Raw genomic sequence first — 17,991 nt, forward strand, 5'->3', positions numbered from 1 at the left:
GTCCCCCTCTGAGGAATTCAGTGGTCTTCAGCCTTCTGTCATCCATGGCTCTACCCCACCTTCTGCTTTCTCCCTTAACCCAGCCAACCAAGCCATAGGACACCTGCCATGTCAGAATGGCTTTGCACACACCTCCATGAGGGATTCGGGAATGAAACTCTGAAACCAAACAGGACCCTGTAGGGCCTTTCCTGGTACAAGTCCGTCCGTGTCCCCCACTTCTTGTTTGGCCTTCCCTGGGCTCCAAAGAGCAGACTCAAGCAGTTAATGATTAGAAAATAGAGTCAAAGGACTCCTAGTTCCTCCCGAAGGGATATAGATAACAATCTGACACAGATCCTTGAGTTGTCCTACAGAAACTAAGACCCCGTCTCACCTGCTGGAGCATGGTGACTACATGCTGACCACAGGGACATAGACCTCAGACGGCTTGGAACCAGAAGGCTGACGACTGAGATTTGAAAAACATCACCTCACCAGCAGCCAATCAGAAGAATGTCCACGAGCTGATCATGTACCCTGCAGCCCTACCCCTAATGCTACTTTCAAAACCCTTGCCTGAAGGCCAGGGTAGTTCAGGTCTTTTGAGTACTAGCCGCCCGTTCTCCTTGCTTAATGCCCTGCAATAAACACTGTACTTTCCTTCACCACAACCCAGTAGATTGGCTTTGCTGGTGTCAACTGAGCAGACCCGGGTTCAGTTCGGTAACAACTCTTCCTCTCACCAGCCTCCCCCATAAGGAATTGACCAGGGTCAGACACACCAGCCAAGCTCAGTGAGGCAGAGGCATAAAAAGGCTCTAGGTAACCTTCATCTCTCAGTTTATTTATTCATTAAGTCCTCCTGAATGTTCACTACAGGCCAGGCACTCTGCAAGGTGGGGCAGAGTCAGTGGGGGCCCTGCCCCAGCCAGTAGACCTCACCTTCCAGTGGGGCTGTGAGGACAGCTGATACCCAAGCACAAAAGATGGTAACACAAGAGAAAGACAGTCTGTGAAAAGTTCTACAAAGGAAATAACATGCTGTCTTTGATCATTATCCATGGGAGGGTAGGGGCTCCTTCAGAAAAGGAGGGAAGGGCAAGGACCATCTGCTGGGAGAAGACGGGTGAGCTGAGATCTAAAGGACAAGCAGGCAGGTGTGGGAGAGGCTGGGGCTGGGGAGCATTCTGGATGGAGGGAAAGCCCATAAGGCCAGTATGGTGGACCAGAGTGGGGGTAGAGGGCAGAGTGGACAGCATGAGGTCAGAATCAGGCAGCGGTCAGATCTCGTGAGGTCTTAGAGGTCAGAGTGAGGAGTTCAGATCTCATTTCAAGAACCATGGAAAATCATGGGAGGGTTTAAGAAAGGCAATGGCCTGATCTGACCTATGTTTTTAACGGACCACTCTGGGCAGTTCCCTGGCAGTCCAGTGGTTAGGACTCTGCACGTTCACTGCTGAGGACGTGGGTTCAATCCCTGGTCAGGGAACTAAGAATCTGCAAGCTGCGCAGCGTGGCCAAAAAAAAAATAGACCACTGTGGCTGGCTGAGAAGAACAGATCAAGGGAGCCCAGGTAGGAGGGAGGTGTGGAACAGGGGGTGGCAGTGGAAAAGGAGAGAAGTGATCAGATTTGGGATATATTCTGGAGGACAGGCAGACGGGAATTGCTGATGGAGAGGAAGGTTCAAAGAAGGCCATGTGGTGGCTTGTTTGCTGCCGAGTCAATTCATGCCCTGAGCAGTGGAAGCTCCCGTGACCAGAATCCCTGACCCTCCTTCTGCTGAGCTGGATGCAACTCGGAGACCTTCAGGTCACCCCCGGATCTTACATCCACAGAGTGTGAGCCCGGGGAGGTGGGGAAACGTGCCCAGGTAAAGGCAGAGGTCCCCTAGCTCCCAGTCCAGAACCTGCCTGACCCACTGGCCTTGATTTATTCCTTGGGCAAACCAGGAGCTGGTCATCTAAGGTGCCGCCCCAGGCAAAGGGATTATCGAGAGATATTCTGCATGTAAAAGCTAGAAATGACCACAATTCCAAGCGATAGAGAATGGCCTAGCCAATTGTGCTTCATAACAGATGCACCAGACATGTAAATACTCAGGTGTTTCCAACAGTGGAGATACATAAGAAATATGTATTTTGGTCTTCATCCAAGGTTTCTGGCTCACAGCTCCCCAAACCCTGTAATTCCTAAGTGATTAGAGCCACAGGGGCATCTTTAATTATAATATTTGGTTTTTATCCTCAGTTCCTAAGATAGCTTCAGAGTGATAAAAGTGAAACGAGTGCCTTCTGTGATTCACAACAAACCCCTTTCAACCACACCTGAGTTTATGTTAATGGGGTGATTTTTGGAAAGCCGCTAGGCAACCTAAGGATGGGAGCTAGTTGCCAGACCAACCAAGTGATTAGAGGGTTGGAACTTTCAGTGCAGCCCTCCCTGAACAACCTCCAGCGAGGGGAGAGGGGCTGGAGTTTGAATCAATCATCAATGGCCAAGATTTAATCAGTCGTGCCCTATATAAGGAAGCCTCCATAAAAAACCCCAAAGGGTAGGATCCAGAGAGCCTCCCGGTTGGCAAATAAGGATACATCCATGTGCTGGGAGGGTGGCACAGAAGCTTCTGTGGTCAGGACCCTTCTGGACCTCGTGCTATGCATCTCTTCATATGGCTGTTCATTCGTATCCTTTAATATCCTTTGTAATAAGCCAGTAATCGAGTAAGTAAACTTTGCCTGAGTTCTGTGAGCCACTCTAACAGATTAATCAAGCCCAAGGAGGGGGTCACGGGAACCTCTGATTTATACCAGGTCGTCAAAAGCACAGGTAATAACCTGGACCTTTGATTGGCATCTGAAGTGAGGGTCAGTCTTGTAGGACTGAGCCCTTAGCCTGGGGGATCTGATGCTGTCTCCAGGTAGATGGAGTCCGAATTGAGTTACATTGTAGGACACCCAGCTGGTGTCACAGAATTGCTTGAGAAGACCACCCCACTCCTCCAGCACCCCCCCACGCACGTGGTGGGCAGCAGTGTCAGAAGTAAAGCAGAGTGTTGAGGGTAGAGGAGACACAAGGTTACGCTTTCACATAAGAGTGTATAAATAGAAAATGAAAACAGCAGGCGCAAACTCTGACAACTATATAAAAGGTACGTCCATGTACTTATTAAGATTTGAAGGGAATTTGGTGGAATGTAAGTAGAGCGTGGGGATTTTCCGTGTTCTTTTTTTTTCTGTAGAGACGATGATATTTATGTAAAACAGTTTTATAAGTCAATGAAAATGGCTTATAAAATTACCCAACAAACCACCCCTGTTTCAGACGTACCATATGGATGCTTAAGCGCCAGGAGGTTTAAAAATAACAAAAAACTGCTCTTTCCACATAGAAAATACTCAGATGCACCAAGCTAACCTTCCCTTTCTTGTTAGCAGAGGGTGTTGCTGCAAACCAGCCTTCGAGCCCCCGGGTTTTCAACTCCTGGCCTGGACCGTGTAGTCTCTCACCTCTGCCCTCAAAGCCTTAATCTGCTATTCATGGCATTTGAGATGGTTGCTGGGGAAACAAGACAAATGTCATGTAGGGTTAGAAGGCAATTTTAGGGGGAGATGAAGCACAGAGAATCATGAATCCAGAGACATACAAGTCCACACTGATTCATCCAGGAAAAAAGAGGAAGCAGACATACCCAGGCCAGTCGATTCTGAAATCAATTCCTTGCCTCCCAGCCAAGGGGATGGAGGGAGCAGCAAAGGGCAAAAGGCTCAGACGCCACGGTTCTTAGTTGGCTACAGAGCACACCGTGTGATTTTCCATGTGACTGCTACCCAGATAACTGTGTACCCTGTGGTACCCAGAGATGTGATCCACAAGCCGAGCAGCGGTCCTGCATTCGGGTTAATTCCCATTTCAGCTGTGAGAAAATCTGGGTGATGGAGGGTGAAGACAGGAGAGAGTGACGAAGGCTGAGCCAGACTTCTGTAACCCCCAGCAAGCCACCTGGTCTCTTGGGGCCTTTGTTTTCTCATCTGTAAAATGGCAGATTGGACTGTTTTGTTCCTGAGGCCTCTTCCAGTGAGTTTGACTGTCATGACTGGCCCCCCCCCTTTATTTTTTTTGCGGTACACGGGCCTCTCACTGTTGTGGCCTCTCCCGTTGCGGAGCACAGGCTCCGGACGCACAGGCTCAGCGGCCATGGCTCACAGGCCCAGCCGCTCCGCGGCATGTGGGATCTTCCCGGACCGGGGCACGAACCCGTGTCCCCTGCATCAGCAGGCGGGCTCTCAACCACTGCGCCACCAGGGAAGCCCATGACTGTCCCTTTAAATAGCCAGCCCTGGTCATTACCTGGCAGCTTCCTCATTTTTATGCCACATTTTTAGGAAACCCATGATTCAATTTTACTGGTTGCAAGGGAAAAACTTCTGTTCCCAAAATGAAAATGAGAGGCTGTAAATTAAGCTAAGCCCTTTGGCCACCAGCGGAAGCTGCCCTTCCTCACCCTGGCAAGGAAACTGCTTTTATCTGGGATTCTAGGAGCAATTCCTGGCAGCAGTCAGTCCATTTGCAGCTATCTCTGCTGCTGGATTTGCTCTCCCCTGGTACCTCCTGGGTCCACCCTAATATCACAGTCACCCTAGGAAACCCAGAGCAGGAGTAGAAAGAACACACACACACACAGAAGCTACTCTATTTACTTGCTGTGTGACCTCAGGCAGATCTCCTAACCTCTCTGGGCTTTAGTTTACTCTTCTATGATTCATTCATTCATTAATTCATTGAAAGAATATTTACTGAGTGCTTGCTATGTACCAGCAATGAACAAAAGAGACAATAATCCCTGTCCTGATAAAGCTGACATTCTGAGATGAGGGGAAAACAATAAAAATAAATAAGCCAGTGATATGGCATGTCAGAAGGTGGTAAGTGATCTGGACAAAAATAAAAAGGAGTTGGAATAGTGATGTCTGCCTACTGCCTAGCCCTAAGGGTTGTGATGAGGACTGAATGAGCTGATGCTCATTAAATTTCTTCCTCAAACAGTAATGGGCTGTGCAAATATAAAGAATAATTATAATATATAAATGAACATTTTGTTCAATGAACGCATTTACAGAGATCCCAAAGGCCCAGAGAATGTGGTGATCCAGGGATGGAGAACCCAAGTCAGCTTGAATCATGGCCTGGGGCTGGAAGGGAACTTGGACATCCGCTAGCCCAGGGATCTGGCTGTCCCTCGGAATCACCCAGGTGCTTTGAAAAACTGCCGAGGTCAAGGTCACACGGCAGATTCCCTTGAACCAGAGTCTCTGGGGGCGGGGCCAGGCATTCATGTTGTTTCTTACAAGCTGCCCTGGTGATGCCATGTGTGATCAGGGTCGAGAGCAGCACCTGACCATAGAGAGGGGGGTGACTTGCCTAAAGGCTGGTACCCAGGCCTGAGATCTTTCCTCCCCCAGGCCCAGTGTCATTGTGTGCCGCTCAGCACCTCATTCCCTTCCATGCTGGGAGCCCCCACGGGGCTGTCACCGCGTCTCGGCCACACCTCCCACCTTGCTGCAAGCCGGAGTGGCCCTCTTACCTGAAGGCTAAGAAACTGTGTTACTTCTCAGTGATGGCCAGGCTGTTGATCATTCCAACTTCAATTTCTGGTATGGGCTGAATTGTCTCCCACGCCCACTCCTGACTCACTCCACCCTCCACCCCCAGAAAATTCCTGTTGGAAGTCCTAACCTCTAATACTTTCGAATATGATTGTATTTGGGGATAGGGCCTTTAAAGAGGTAATTAAAGTAAAATGAAGTTGTATGGTTGGGCCCTAATCCAATGTGATTGGTGTCCCTATAAGAAGAGGAGATTAGGACACAGACACAGAAGGAAGACCATGTGCGGACACAGGAAGAAGACCGCCATCTACAAGCCTAGGAGGGAGGTTCTCAGAAGAAACGGACCCAGACCTTAGATTTCCAGCCTCCAGAACTCTGAGGGAATAAATGTCTGTTCTTTAGGCCACCCAGTCCCTGGTACTTTGTTCTGGCAGCCCTAGCAGTCATACCACCTCGTAACTGGTCACATCACGGGCATCCCGTCCCCTGTGGCGCTGGAAGGAGGAAGCGTATTTGATTCCCCTGCAGCCTAAGAACCTTGTGTGCCCTTCAAGTCTCAAGACTAAGCTCAACTGTCGGTTCCCAGGGAACTTTTATAACCCCAATCGCATGTACCTTCACTTGCTTCTGTTCTGGACAAGGTGGTTGTTATTCTTCCTCTCCGAACAGACCATGAGCTTCTCGGGTCCTGTTCACCGTGTGTCCTCCACAGCATCAAGCACAATTCTCTAAACAGATGTCCAGGAAAGTCATGAATGAAGATATGAAATACAGTCTTTGGCCAGGGTTTCTTGGATCATCGGGGAAGAGTGAGTAATAAAAATTAAAATTATAGGGCTTCCCTGGTGGCACAGTGGTTGAGAGTCCGCCTGCCAATGCAGGGGACACGGGTTTGTGCCCCGGTCTGGGAGGATCCCATATGCCGCGGAGCGGCTGGGCCCGTGAGCCATGGCCACTGAGCCTGTGCGTCCGGAGCCTGTGCTCCGCAACGTGAGAGGCCACAACAGTGAGAGGCCCGCGTACCGCAAAAAAAAAAAAACACAAAAAAACACAAAAAATTAAAATTATAGGTCATGTTTAGGGAGCATGTGTTACTGCATAAGTCATTTGTCTAGACAATTTTATGAAGTAGATACTATTATTTACTGCATTTTACACATGAAGAAATTGAGGCTTGAACAAGTTAGTACAATTTGCCCAAGGTCACCCAGGTCGTCTGGCCCCAGGGCTTTCAGGCTTACCCACGGTGAGGTTAGCCCTACAGTAGGAATTGACCTTGACCTTCAGGGACATATGCCCTCCATCCTCAATTTCACTAAGGATCCTGGTCTGACCATTTGTTCGTCTCTTGCTCCCATCACTGTGGCCATCACTCTCTGGCCCTGCTGTCCTTTCCAGTCTTATCTGGACTTCTCCTCAGCCCCGTGGGTGGCTTCTGCTCTTCAAAGCTGCCCTGGGCTCTGGGTCAGAGCGGGCCATTCCTTCCAGAGAGATGCTCTCCTGTCCCTCCCAATCACAAATGGCCTTCCTTCAAGATCCCACATCCTTCCATGAAGTCCCTCTAAGCCCTCAGCCAAATTCTGGCCCCCCTTCTTGGGGAGCCCTAGCGCTGTGTCTGTCCCCAAACCATCACCTGTGATTCTGTCTTACACTACAGCTGGCTATTTGCAGACCCATCTCTCCTGTTCTGTTCTGGGCTTTGGAGGCCTGAGTTTATATTTCCCAGAGCATTTAGGTTTTTGTTTTGTTTTATTTTAGTTATTTTGGCTGTGCCATGAGGCGTACAGCATGTGGAATCTTAGTTCCCCGACCGGGGATCGAACCCATGCCCCCTGCACTGGAAGCACGGAGTCTTAACCACTAGACCGCCAGGGAAGTCCATCCCAGAGCATCTAATGTTAAACAGATTTTTTTAAATGTGTTGGTTTGCAAAATGAACTCATTTGCCTTATAGCACCCTCTCCTTTGAATGGACTTGGCCTTTCCCAACTGTGGACATCGTAGGGAGAGGCCGCCAGCAGGGGACTGACAGAAGATGCTTGGTAGGGCTATAGGATATCCAGGACCAATCCCAAGAGCTCCCGATGGCTTCTCGTTTTGCCTGGAACTGCTCTGCCTTGGGATGGAAAAGCAAAACATTCCAGTGAGAGGAAACCATTTTGGGATTTACTAATCAGGCCCCCAGAGGAATTAGGCGGGGAAGACTCAGTCATCCAGGGGCGCTAAAGATCACAGAATCCTGGCTGCCCACAGGCCTGGACATTGTGGAATTTTCTAGAAAGACTGGTGTCCCCGGGGGGGTCTGCTCCCAGGATGGGCGGATTAGAGAATTGTTCAGGTTGAGCCTCATCCTTCTTCTCTCTGTCCCTCTCTACAAGGTGAACTGAGTGGGGCACAGCACAGGGGAAGCATGTCTGCAACAGCCTGCGTGGGTCAGGTGACAATGTCCTCTACTTCGGTGGCATCTGTACAGCTCACACAGCTCGTTCACTCTGCTGACGCGACAGTCTGGAGATTCAGCAGGTCAGGTCAAGTTTGGGCAGCTCTGACGCTGGCCAGCTGCACTTGCCAAGTATTTTTTCACTCCTTGGTCACTTATTCTTACGGTTAACCTGTGAGGCAGGAAGGATCATTACCCCTGTTTTACACAAAAGAAAAAGGGCCACAAAATGATGTGGCCAAGATACCAGGAAGGCAAAACTTGAAGCACAGCAACTTAACTCTGAATCCCAATTTCTTTCCAGATTTTAAGCCCACAAATCCTCTAGCCTGCTTCTCCTCCACCCGCTAACTGACATCCCATTAGACACCATCAGACTGAGTTTAAAGGGAGCCGGTTATTCTTCTAGGCATCTCCTTAGACTGCATCACCTAGTCCAGCTCTTCCCACTGCACAGATGAGAAAGGGACTTGCTTATGGTCACCTGGGGAGCCAGGAGGAGTCCAGGTTAGAACCTGGGCTTTCAACTGGCTCTTTCCTACACAGGTGTCAAGTGTAAAAACCCATGACCAATGAAACCAGAGCCTGTTTCAGAGAAAAATCATTTCACAAATTGGGGCAGGTAGTGAGTGACGATCCAACAGGACAGCTGCTGGGATTCCAGGGAAGCAGCCAGCTTTGAGAAGCCGGTGGCAGTGCCCCAAATACAACACTGGTCAAACAGGAAATGTACCAAAATTTGTTTTCAAAACCATGCCCTTTGCTGTTTGTCAAATGCAAAACACAGAAGAGTTTATAATGGCCAAGTTCAGAGGCCATGGCACAAAATCAAAGTAATTCCCAAACCATTTAGCACACTGCTGACGGAACCACCTTCCAATAGCCAGCTCACCATTGCTTTTAGGATCAAGAACAGTCATTAGGTCAGCATTCAGGGCCTGCCTTAGTTGTCCTTAGCTCATCTCTCCAGCATTACCTTCTACTATGCACCTATTTATACCCTTCAACCAACTACACTTGCTCCCACAAATGCTGAACACTATCTTTAGGCTTTTGTTTCCTCTCTCCTGATAGCCATTCCTTCCAACCCCACTTTGTGAAATTCTGCTTCTCCTATAAGCTCTGGTTCATTTTATTGCTCTTTTTTCTAGCTTCTTGAGTTGAATGTGTTGTTTATTTAGACTTAATTCTTTCTGTTTTCTAATACATGGACTTAAGGCTACTATGCATTTTCTTCTGAATACAACCATGGCCACATCCCAAATGTCTTAGTAGGGAGCACTCTCACTGTTCATTTCCAAAACCAGTTTTGTTTTCCTCTTAACTAAAGAACTATTTAGAGGGGTAGTTTTGTATTTCCAAGTGGTTAGATTGGTTTTTCTATGCTTTTATGGTTAATTTTGAATTTTATTATATTATGGTTAATGAATGTGGCGCATGGGTGCTGTAAGACTGAATATTTGTGTCTCCCCTCCCCACAAATTCGTATGTAGAAATCTAATCCCTAAAGTGATATCATTTGGAGGTGGAGCCTTTGGGAAGTGACTAGGTCACGAGGGTGGAGCCCTCATGAACGAGACTGGTGCCTTTATATATATATATATATATATATTATATATATATATATAATATATATGTATATATATGATATATAATAAATATATATTATATTTTATAAATATATAATATACACTTAAAATATATATTATATATATTTTACAAATATATATTTTTGTAAAACATTTATTTTACAAAATGGATGGAACCCCTGCCCTTGCATTGGAAGCACAGAGTCTTAACCACTGGACCACCAGGGAAGTCCCCTCATGCCTTTATAAATGAGTGTCCAGAGAGATCCCTTGCCCCTCCCACCGTGTGAGGACCCAGTGAAAAGACAGAAGTCTATGAATCAGGAAGCGGCCTCTCATCAGACACTGAATCTGCTGGTGACTCAATCTTGGACTCAGCCTCCAGAACTGTGAGAAATAAATTTCTGTTGTTTATAAGCCATCCAGTCTATGGTATTTTGTTATAGCAGCCCGAATAAATTAAGACAATGAGATTTCTGCTTTTTGTGATTTGTTGAAAATTTCCTTGTAGACTAATACTTGATAATCATTAGTGATATTAGATATATGCTTGAAAAGAATGTGCTTTTTGGGGTACAAAGTTATATATAAAGATACACATATAATCTATGTATTTATATAATCTATCACATAATTATGTATCATGATACTAGATTATATTATTATACAAGGTATATTTTGTGTAATGCAATATATATTTATGTTACATATAATATGTAATTAAGCTGTTTAATTTTTATTTAACATTTTGTTATCTATATTTCTTTTTTGCCTACCATATTTCTTATGATATATATTAAAATCTTCCCTTCCTGTTCATATACCATCTCCTCTGTGAACTTCTTCCGAATGCCCTAGGCAGGCTATTTCAAGGCTGACTGCTGTCTCTGAGATGAGTCCATTTTTAGACGGGTTGCTGGTACCCTAAGCATGACTTTGTCCTCCGTGTCCCTTTTCCTCCAAGCCTGGAGTGCCATTCCTCTCTCCTCTTTATCCTATGTGCTCACCTCTTCTCAAGATCTACATTGTGTTTTTCTTTTTCTTCGTGACTTCCCCAGACACTTCCTTGAGTTTCTGTTGAGCTCAACAACTGTGTTTTTGTCTGTTAAACAGTAATCACACATGCCTGGCTGACCTTCTAGGTTACTGTGAAGGCCAAAGGAGATAACGACTGTGAAAATGCTTTGAAAACTCTCAGGTACAAATGTCAAATTATTTACAATAATTAATAATTAGACCCATAATGACTGGAACACAAAACATCGTGACTGTGTTATGGCCTAGTGTGGAATCTGTTGTGGGGCAATATTGTCCGGAACTATTAACAGCAATTGAGGGACGCCTGTCAATCAAGGATGAGGCTTGCTTAGGAAATAAAGTAAAGCATCCTATGAGCTCTTTTTACACAACTGATCATGGAACGGCATTCTGAGGTCAGACGCTGCTCTCAGAGATACGCTTGGGAAGAATGTGGTCAAAGTTTTGCTTCTCTTCTGTAAAACTTGGTGGCTCGTTGTTTAGATTTCAAAGATGTTATTTTCCCAGTGGGTATCTTTAATGCTTCTGTACTGTAAGGAAATACAAAGCCTTCAAGGAAAAGTCTTTTTCTTCTGGCTTAAGAGGCAGAGAGAATAATCCTCTGCATGTAAAGAAGTTGATCTGATTTTTCTCTTCCTACCAGGGCAGCCACCAAATACTCAATAATGTTATTACTTATTTAGAGCATATTAGATACCAGAACACTGCTAGTGTTACTGAGTCCAAACTCACTCTCCTTGCTGCACAACAGGCCAATAAATTGGGAGGCGAGGTGTTGAGGCAAGGAATACAACTTTATTCGGAAAGCCAGCAGACCGAGAAGATGGCGGACTAGGGTCCCCAAGAAAACCATCTTATGGGGTCTGGATGCCAGTTTCCTTTATAGAATCAGAGAGGGAAGGAAAGTAAAAAGGCAGAATAGAGAGGGAGAGGTGGGGAGGAAGTAAAGTAAAAAGGGCCATCAGTCTTGACGTCTCCTGGAATGGTCAGCCTGGGGGGAGGGGATGTGATAAATGTGTTAATTTCTTCTTTCTCGCAGCCATTCACAGGTGGGTAGGGTTCCCTGAGGTAGGCCATTATGCATGATTATAATACCAAAAGCAACGAAAAGCAAAAGCTAAAGTCAAAGAAACAGATCCAACATGTAGTCAAAATTGGCTCTTCCCTGTTACATTAGATGATCTACAAGTGTTTTTGAAAGAATTGTGCACCTCAGATTGGGACTTGAACCCACGCGGCCGGGACTCGAACCCAGACAAAACCCCCAGTCTTCCAACTGAGATCACACACCTGGTTTCAGGACTTAATGAAGCTCAGGTTCTTGATGTCTCATCACAGAAAGAATTCAGTGAGAGACAAAGTGATAGGTTAAGAAGTGGATTTTTTTAGAGAGAAACACTCCACATGGGCCATCTCAGAAGGTGAGAAAGGCCTTGGGAGAAACACACTCCACAGATGGAGCGTGGGCCATCTCAGGAGGTGAGAAAGGTACCAGGGCACGGGGTTGTCAGTTTTTATAGGAGTGGGTAATTTCATAGGCTAGTGAGTGGGAGGAGTATTCCAGCTATTTTAGAAAGGGGCAGGGATTTCCAGGAATTGGGCCACCGCCCACTTTTTGATCCTTCTGGTCTGTCTTGGAACTGTCATGGCGCCTGCGGGTGCGTCATTTAGCTTCTTTTTTTGTGTGTGTGGTACGCGGGCCTCTCACTGTTGTGGCCTCTCCCGTTGCGGAGCACAGGCTCCAGACATGCAGGCTCAGCGGCCATGGCTCACGGGCCTAGCTGCTCCGCGTCATGTGGGATCTTCCTGGACTGGGGCACGAACTCATGTCCCCTGCATCGGCAGGCGGACTCTCAACCACTGCGCCACCAGGGAAGCCCTCATTTAGCTTCTTGATGTGAGCGTATACTGAGGCTCAAGGTCTAGTGGAAGTCGACTTGTCTGCCATCTTGGACCCACTTGGTTCTAATCAGTTTATGTCATGTCCTTGGGCTATGTCTTTCTTTCAAAGGTTGTGCCCTGCCTCCTTCCCTCCTGTTTCATTTTCATTAACCCTTACTGCAGTATTTTATTATTCCCATTTTGAAGGTGAGGAAACTAAGTTTCACAGAGGTTAGGATTAGGAGTCTTGCCCTAAATTGCACAGTGGTGAATCAGCATCTGAGCCCAGGTCTGTCTGACTCCAAAACCTGGGTCCTATGATCCCCTGCAGAGATCCTCACCATCTGGACTCCATCAGAAGGCTCCTACCTGGGCTCCTTGCCTCCTCCTTACTTCAGGGTATCCCACCCGCTTCTGCCAGGTCAACTGTCCTGCAGCCCCACCTTGCACAATTCTCCTTCACTTCCACCCTTCCTGAAAACCTTACTCAGGGTGAAGTCCAAATCCTTCGCAAATCAGACTTTGACTCCCACACCCCCAGGCTTGTTTCCTTTATTGTACAAAGTCCAGGCCAGGCCAATTCAGTGATTCTGCTTTTTGCTGCTCCTTTGCTTAGGTCTTCCTCTTCTCTGCAGGATCTTTCCTCTTTTTCTCTACTTACGTGAGGCTTATTCTTTCTTCCCAGCCTAACTCATCCTTTCTCTCTCATGAGGACTTTCTTGCTGAGTTCACATCTCAGTGATCTCTCCACCCTCAGAATTTCCATGGCATCCATCCATCCCTCTATCATCCATCCATCCATTCACCCAGAGCTGACTGATCTGAGGCACAGTATAGGCACTAAGGATAGACACATAGTCCTGACTACAGAATTATGAGCAGGTAATTACAATCCAATTCAACAGCACTTGCCGATTTCAAGTGATGTCAGTGTACCAAGCACCATGGAAATGTGGTGATGAATGAGAGAAACATGATTCCTGTCCCAGTGGAGCTCACAGCCTGGTGGGGGAGAACTCCAGTGCGATTAAATGGGAGGGGCCCTAACCTGGACTTCTGTGGATGGTCAAGGAAGGCTTTGAGAACCAGAGAGCATATATCATCTAGCTCTGCCTGGATGGTTTCAGAAAATTTCTCAGAGTCTACAGCATTTAATCTGGGAACTAAATGTACCCAGCGAGAAAGAAAAACATAAGTGGATGGTTGCATCGGTCCTTTAGTATCATTTAGGTAGCCACCCAATTCTTTGAGGAATTAAAAACAGCTGTCCTTGTTTTACAACTCTTGTCTTTACAGTACCAGAGGTGTGGCTTCAGAAACAATTCAAAGCCCATCAAATTTTTTTTTTTAAAACTACTCCCCAAACCTCCCCTATTTATCTTAAGAGGCTTGTACGCATTGATGATGGCAGACTCAGAGACTTGTGGATCCACCCGTGGAACAGAATGGAGACCCAGAAAGATACGCCCAAGCCCATATGTTTGGCAAAAGTGCAAAAGCAAAAAGATGGCCTCTCCTTCCAGTGAGGGGAGGGCCATCGGACATGGGCAGGCAAAACACCCAAACAAGCAAGCCAGCCAGCCAGCAAATAACAGACCAAAAAACCCTTGACCTAAACTTCATACCTCAGACAAACAGGAACCCCAAAAGGATCATGAACCTCCATGTCCTCATTTGTCACACCACCTACAAAAATAAACTCCTCATGGATCAAAGACATGGAGCTTGCATTTCTCTCCCTGTGCCTTTGAGATGTAAATGTTCTACCTGCTCTTCTCCAGGAACTCTTTTCAAGCCATCTCTTTATCTATTTTTAAAATTTTATTTATTTTTGCTGCATTGGGTCTTCATTGCTGCACGCAGGTGTTCTCTAGTTGCGGCAAGCAGGGGCCACTCTTCGTTGTGCGGGCTTCTCATTGCAGTGGCTTCTCTTGTTGCAGAGCATGGGCTCTAGGCACGTGGGCTTCAGTAGTTGTGGGGTGCAGGCTCAGTAGTTGTGGCTTGCGGGCTCTAGATCGCAGGCTCAGTAGTTGTGGCACACGGGCTTAGATGCTCTGCGGCATGTGGGATCTTCCCGGACCAGGGATTGAACCTGTGTCCCCTGCATTGGCAGGTGGATTCTTAACCACTGTGCCACCAGGGAAGTCCCCAGGCCATCTATTTAAAAATGCAAATTTCAGGAAGGTAACTTATCAAAAGAAGAAAAACCAAAAGCGGTAAAGGTCATTTGGAGCTTGACTTGTCAAGGAGAAATGCAAATCTTAAGTCTTCTCCACAAACATTAGTAAAAGGGCTTTAGCCATCTGAACAGATGACCTTGATTTGTTCCATCTGCCAGAAATCCAATTTGAATCAAACCTATTTTGTAACTTGTGGGGTTTATGTTATTGTACCTGAGTCATGGCTGAAGTTTTGGAACAGGAGTTATGGGTTCTCTGTTTGTGCCTGTTGGTATGTGTCTCGTAGATGTGATGTTTTCTACCTTTGGATGGCATTGCCAAAATTAATTTGTAAAAGTGTTTCATTTAATTCGTTTAAAGAAAATTAAGGGCTTATATAAATTCTCAGAAATATAATAGAAACTAACCCAAATGAATTTCAGGTTCATGTGATTTGGGAAAATATTTGGTATTAAACCTAGTTTAAGTTTGTTGGTTTAATTAATACAGGTATGTCTTTAGAGTTATATATGACTACTGTTCTAAATATAAAACAATTTCTGTAGAAATAGCTGCATCTGGAAAACTACCAAACTGCTTCTGGAAAGTTCCTCATGATGTATAGAGTTGGCTTTTGTTAAACTTATTCTATGGGGAGTGGACGTCACCTTTTCCAGGATACACGTGTTAACTCAGCCACATGTGGATTCATTTAAGTAAGCACACATTGAGAGTATATGAGGGGCAAGGAACTGAGTTTGGTACTATGAGAGACACAAGATTACTATGTCCTCTGCTTTCGAGGAGTTGGTATCTAGACATAGCAATTCTTTTTATATGTGCAGCACTTTGCAATTTATAAAATTTCTGCATATGCATATACATCATCTCACTTGAGTCTAACAACACCTTGAGATACGGGGCAGATGTTGCATCAGCATTTTACACATCAGGAAACAGACTTAGGCAAAGACACACATTCAAGGTCACATGATGCAGTAGATGCGATCGGGATACTACATTTTAAAAAATATTAATATGCTTTTCTCCTTTATATTTACTTACCTGACTTCCCCCTGTTCTGCCAGGTTACCTGTGTTTTCCGAATGTTTTATCAACCACAGTGACACTTCCACTGTGGGTGACATGTGAGGACAGTTTTCCTGTCGTAAACTGGTTACATGAAAGCCACATTTTTAAAGATTTCCCTCCAGTGAAAATTATTTTTGTTGGAGTGGTTTTTATTTTTACTTCTTAACTACATTCTTTTTTTTTTTCCCAGCACACCACCATCCCCTCCCCACTGCGGTTTCCCCACCTTGGTGTCCATACGTTTGTTCTCTACATCTGTGTCTCAATTTCTGCCCTGCAGACTGGTTCATCTGTACCATTTTTCTAGGTTCCACATACATGCGTTAATATACAATATTTGTTTTTCTCTTACTTCACTCTGTATGACAGTCCCTAGATCCATCCATGTCTCAACAAATGACCCAATTTCATTCCTTTTTATGGCTAAGTAATGTTCCATTGTATATATGTACCACATCTCTGTATCCATTCGTCTGTCGATGGGCATTTAGGTTGCTTCCCTGACCTGGGTATTGTAAATAGTGCTGCAATGAACATTGGGGTGCATGTGTCTTTCTGAATTATGGTTTTCTCTGGGTATGTGCCCAGTAGTGGGATTGCTGGGTCATATGGTAATCCTATTTTTAGTTTTTTAAGGAACCTCCATACTGTTCTCCATAGTGGCTGTATCAATTTACATTCCCACCAACAGTGTAAGAGGGTTCGCTTTTCTCTACACCCTCTCCAGCATTTGTTGTTTGTAGATTTTCTGATGATGCCCATTCTAACTGGTGTGAGGTGATACCTCATTTCACTTTTGATTTGCATTTCTCTAATAATTAGTGATGTTGAGCAGCTTTTCATGTGCTTCTTGGCCATCTGTATGTCTTCTTTGGAGAAATGTCTATTTAGGTCTTCTGCCCATTTTTGGATTGGGTTGTTTCTTTAATATGGAGTTGCATGAGCTGTTTATATATTTTGGAGATTAATCCTTTGTCAGTTGATTCATTTGCAAATATTTTCTCCCATTCTGAGGGTTGTCTTTTCGTCTTGTTTATGGTTTCCTTTGCTGTGCAAAAGCTTTGAAGTTTCATTAGGTCCCATTTGTTTATTTTTGTTTTTATTTCCATTACTCTAGGAGGTGGGTCAAAAAAGATCTTGCTGTGATTTATGTCAGAGTGTTCTTCCTATGTTTTCCTCTAAGAGTTTTATAGTATCCAGTCTTACATTTAGGTCTCGAATCCATTTTGAGTTTATTTTTGTGTATGGTGTTAGGGAGTGTTTTAATTTCATTCTTTTACATGTAGCTGTCCAGTTTTCCCAGCACCACTTATTGAAGAGACTGTCTTTTCTCCATTGTATATCTTTGCCTCCTTTGTCATAGATTAGTTGACCATAGGTGCATGGGTTTATCTCGGGGCTTTCTATCTTGTTCCATTGATCTATGTTTCTGTTTTTGTGCCAGTACCATATTGTCTTGATTACTGTAGCTTCGTAGTATAGTCTGAAGTCAGGGAGTCTGATTCCTCCAGTTGTTTTTTTCCTCAAGACTGCTTTGGCTATTCGGGGTCTTTTGTGTCTCCATACAAATTTTAAGATGATTTGCTCTAGTTCTGTAAAAAATGCTATTGGTAATTTGATAGGGATTGCATTGAATCTGTAGATTGCTTTGGGTAGTATAGTCATTTTCACAGTATTGATTCTTCCAATCCAAGAACATGGTATATCTCTCCATCTGTTGGTATCATCTTTAATTTCTTCCATCAGTGTCTTATAGTTTTCTGCATACAGGTCTTTTGTCTCCTTAGGTAGATTTATTCCTAGGTATTTTATTCTTTTTGTTGCAATGGCAAATGGGAGTGTTTCCTTAATTTCTCTTTCAGATTTTTCATCATTAGTGTATAGGAATGCAAGAGATTTCTGTGCATTAATTTTGTTCTGCAACTTTATCAAATTCATTGATTAGCTCTAGTAGTTTTCTGGTAGCATCTTTAGGATTCTCTATGTATAGCATCATGTCATCAGCAAACAGTGACAGTTTTACTTCTTCTTTTCCAATTTGTATTCCTTTTATTTCCTTTTCTTCTCTGATTGCCGTGGCTAGGACTTCCAAAACTATGTTGAATAATAGTGGTGAGAGTGGACATCCTTGTCTCGTTCCTGATCTTAGAGGAAATGCTTTCAGTTTTTCACCATTGAGAATGATGTCTGCTGTGGGTTTGT

The 17,991-nt window shown here is 45.0% G+C and overlaps 1 protein-coding gene across 2 annotated transcripts in view; it reads right to left on the reverse strand.

Annotated features, from left to right (window-relative positions):
• Nucleotides 1–17,991, reverse strand: part of NCMAP (non-compact myelin associated protein) — a 71,447-nt gene that overhangs the window by 45,769 nt on the left and 7,687 nt on the right. Inside the window, exons 1-2 of one of the 2 annotated variants that reach the window (XM_027109723.1) lie at nt 10,627–11,592; nt 6,206–6,318 (exon numbers count right to left, since the gene is read on the reverse strand). The gene's annotated coding sequence lies outside the window, so the exon portion shown is untranslated. Of the gene's footprint in view, nt 1–6,205; nt 6,319–10,626; nt 11,593–17,991 lie in introns of those variants that run through there. The other variant, XM_027109722.1, reaches the window with a different exon arrangement.

This window comes from Aethalodelphis obliquidens, unplaced genomic scaffold (assembly GCF_003676395.1).
Source record: "Aethalodelphis obliquidens isolate GAN/ISIS:26980383/991018 unplaced genomic scaffold, ASM367639v1 scaffold9, whole genome shotgun sequence".
NCBI lineage: Eukaryota > Metazoa > Chordata > Mammalia > Artiodactyla > Delphinidae > Aethalodelphis > Aethalodelphis obliquidens.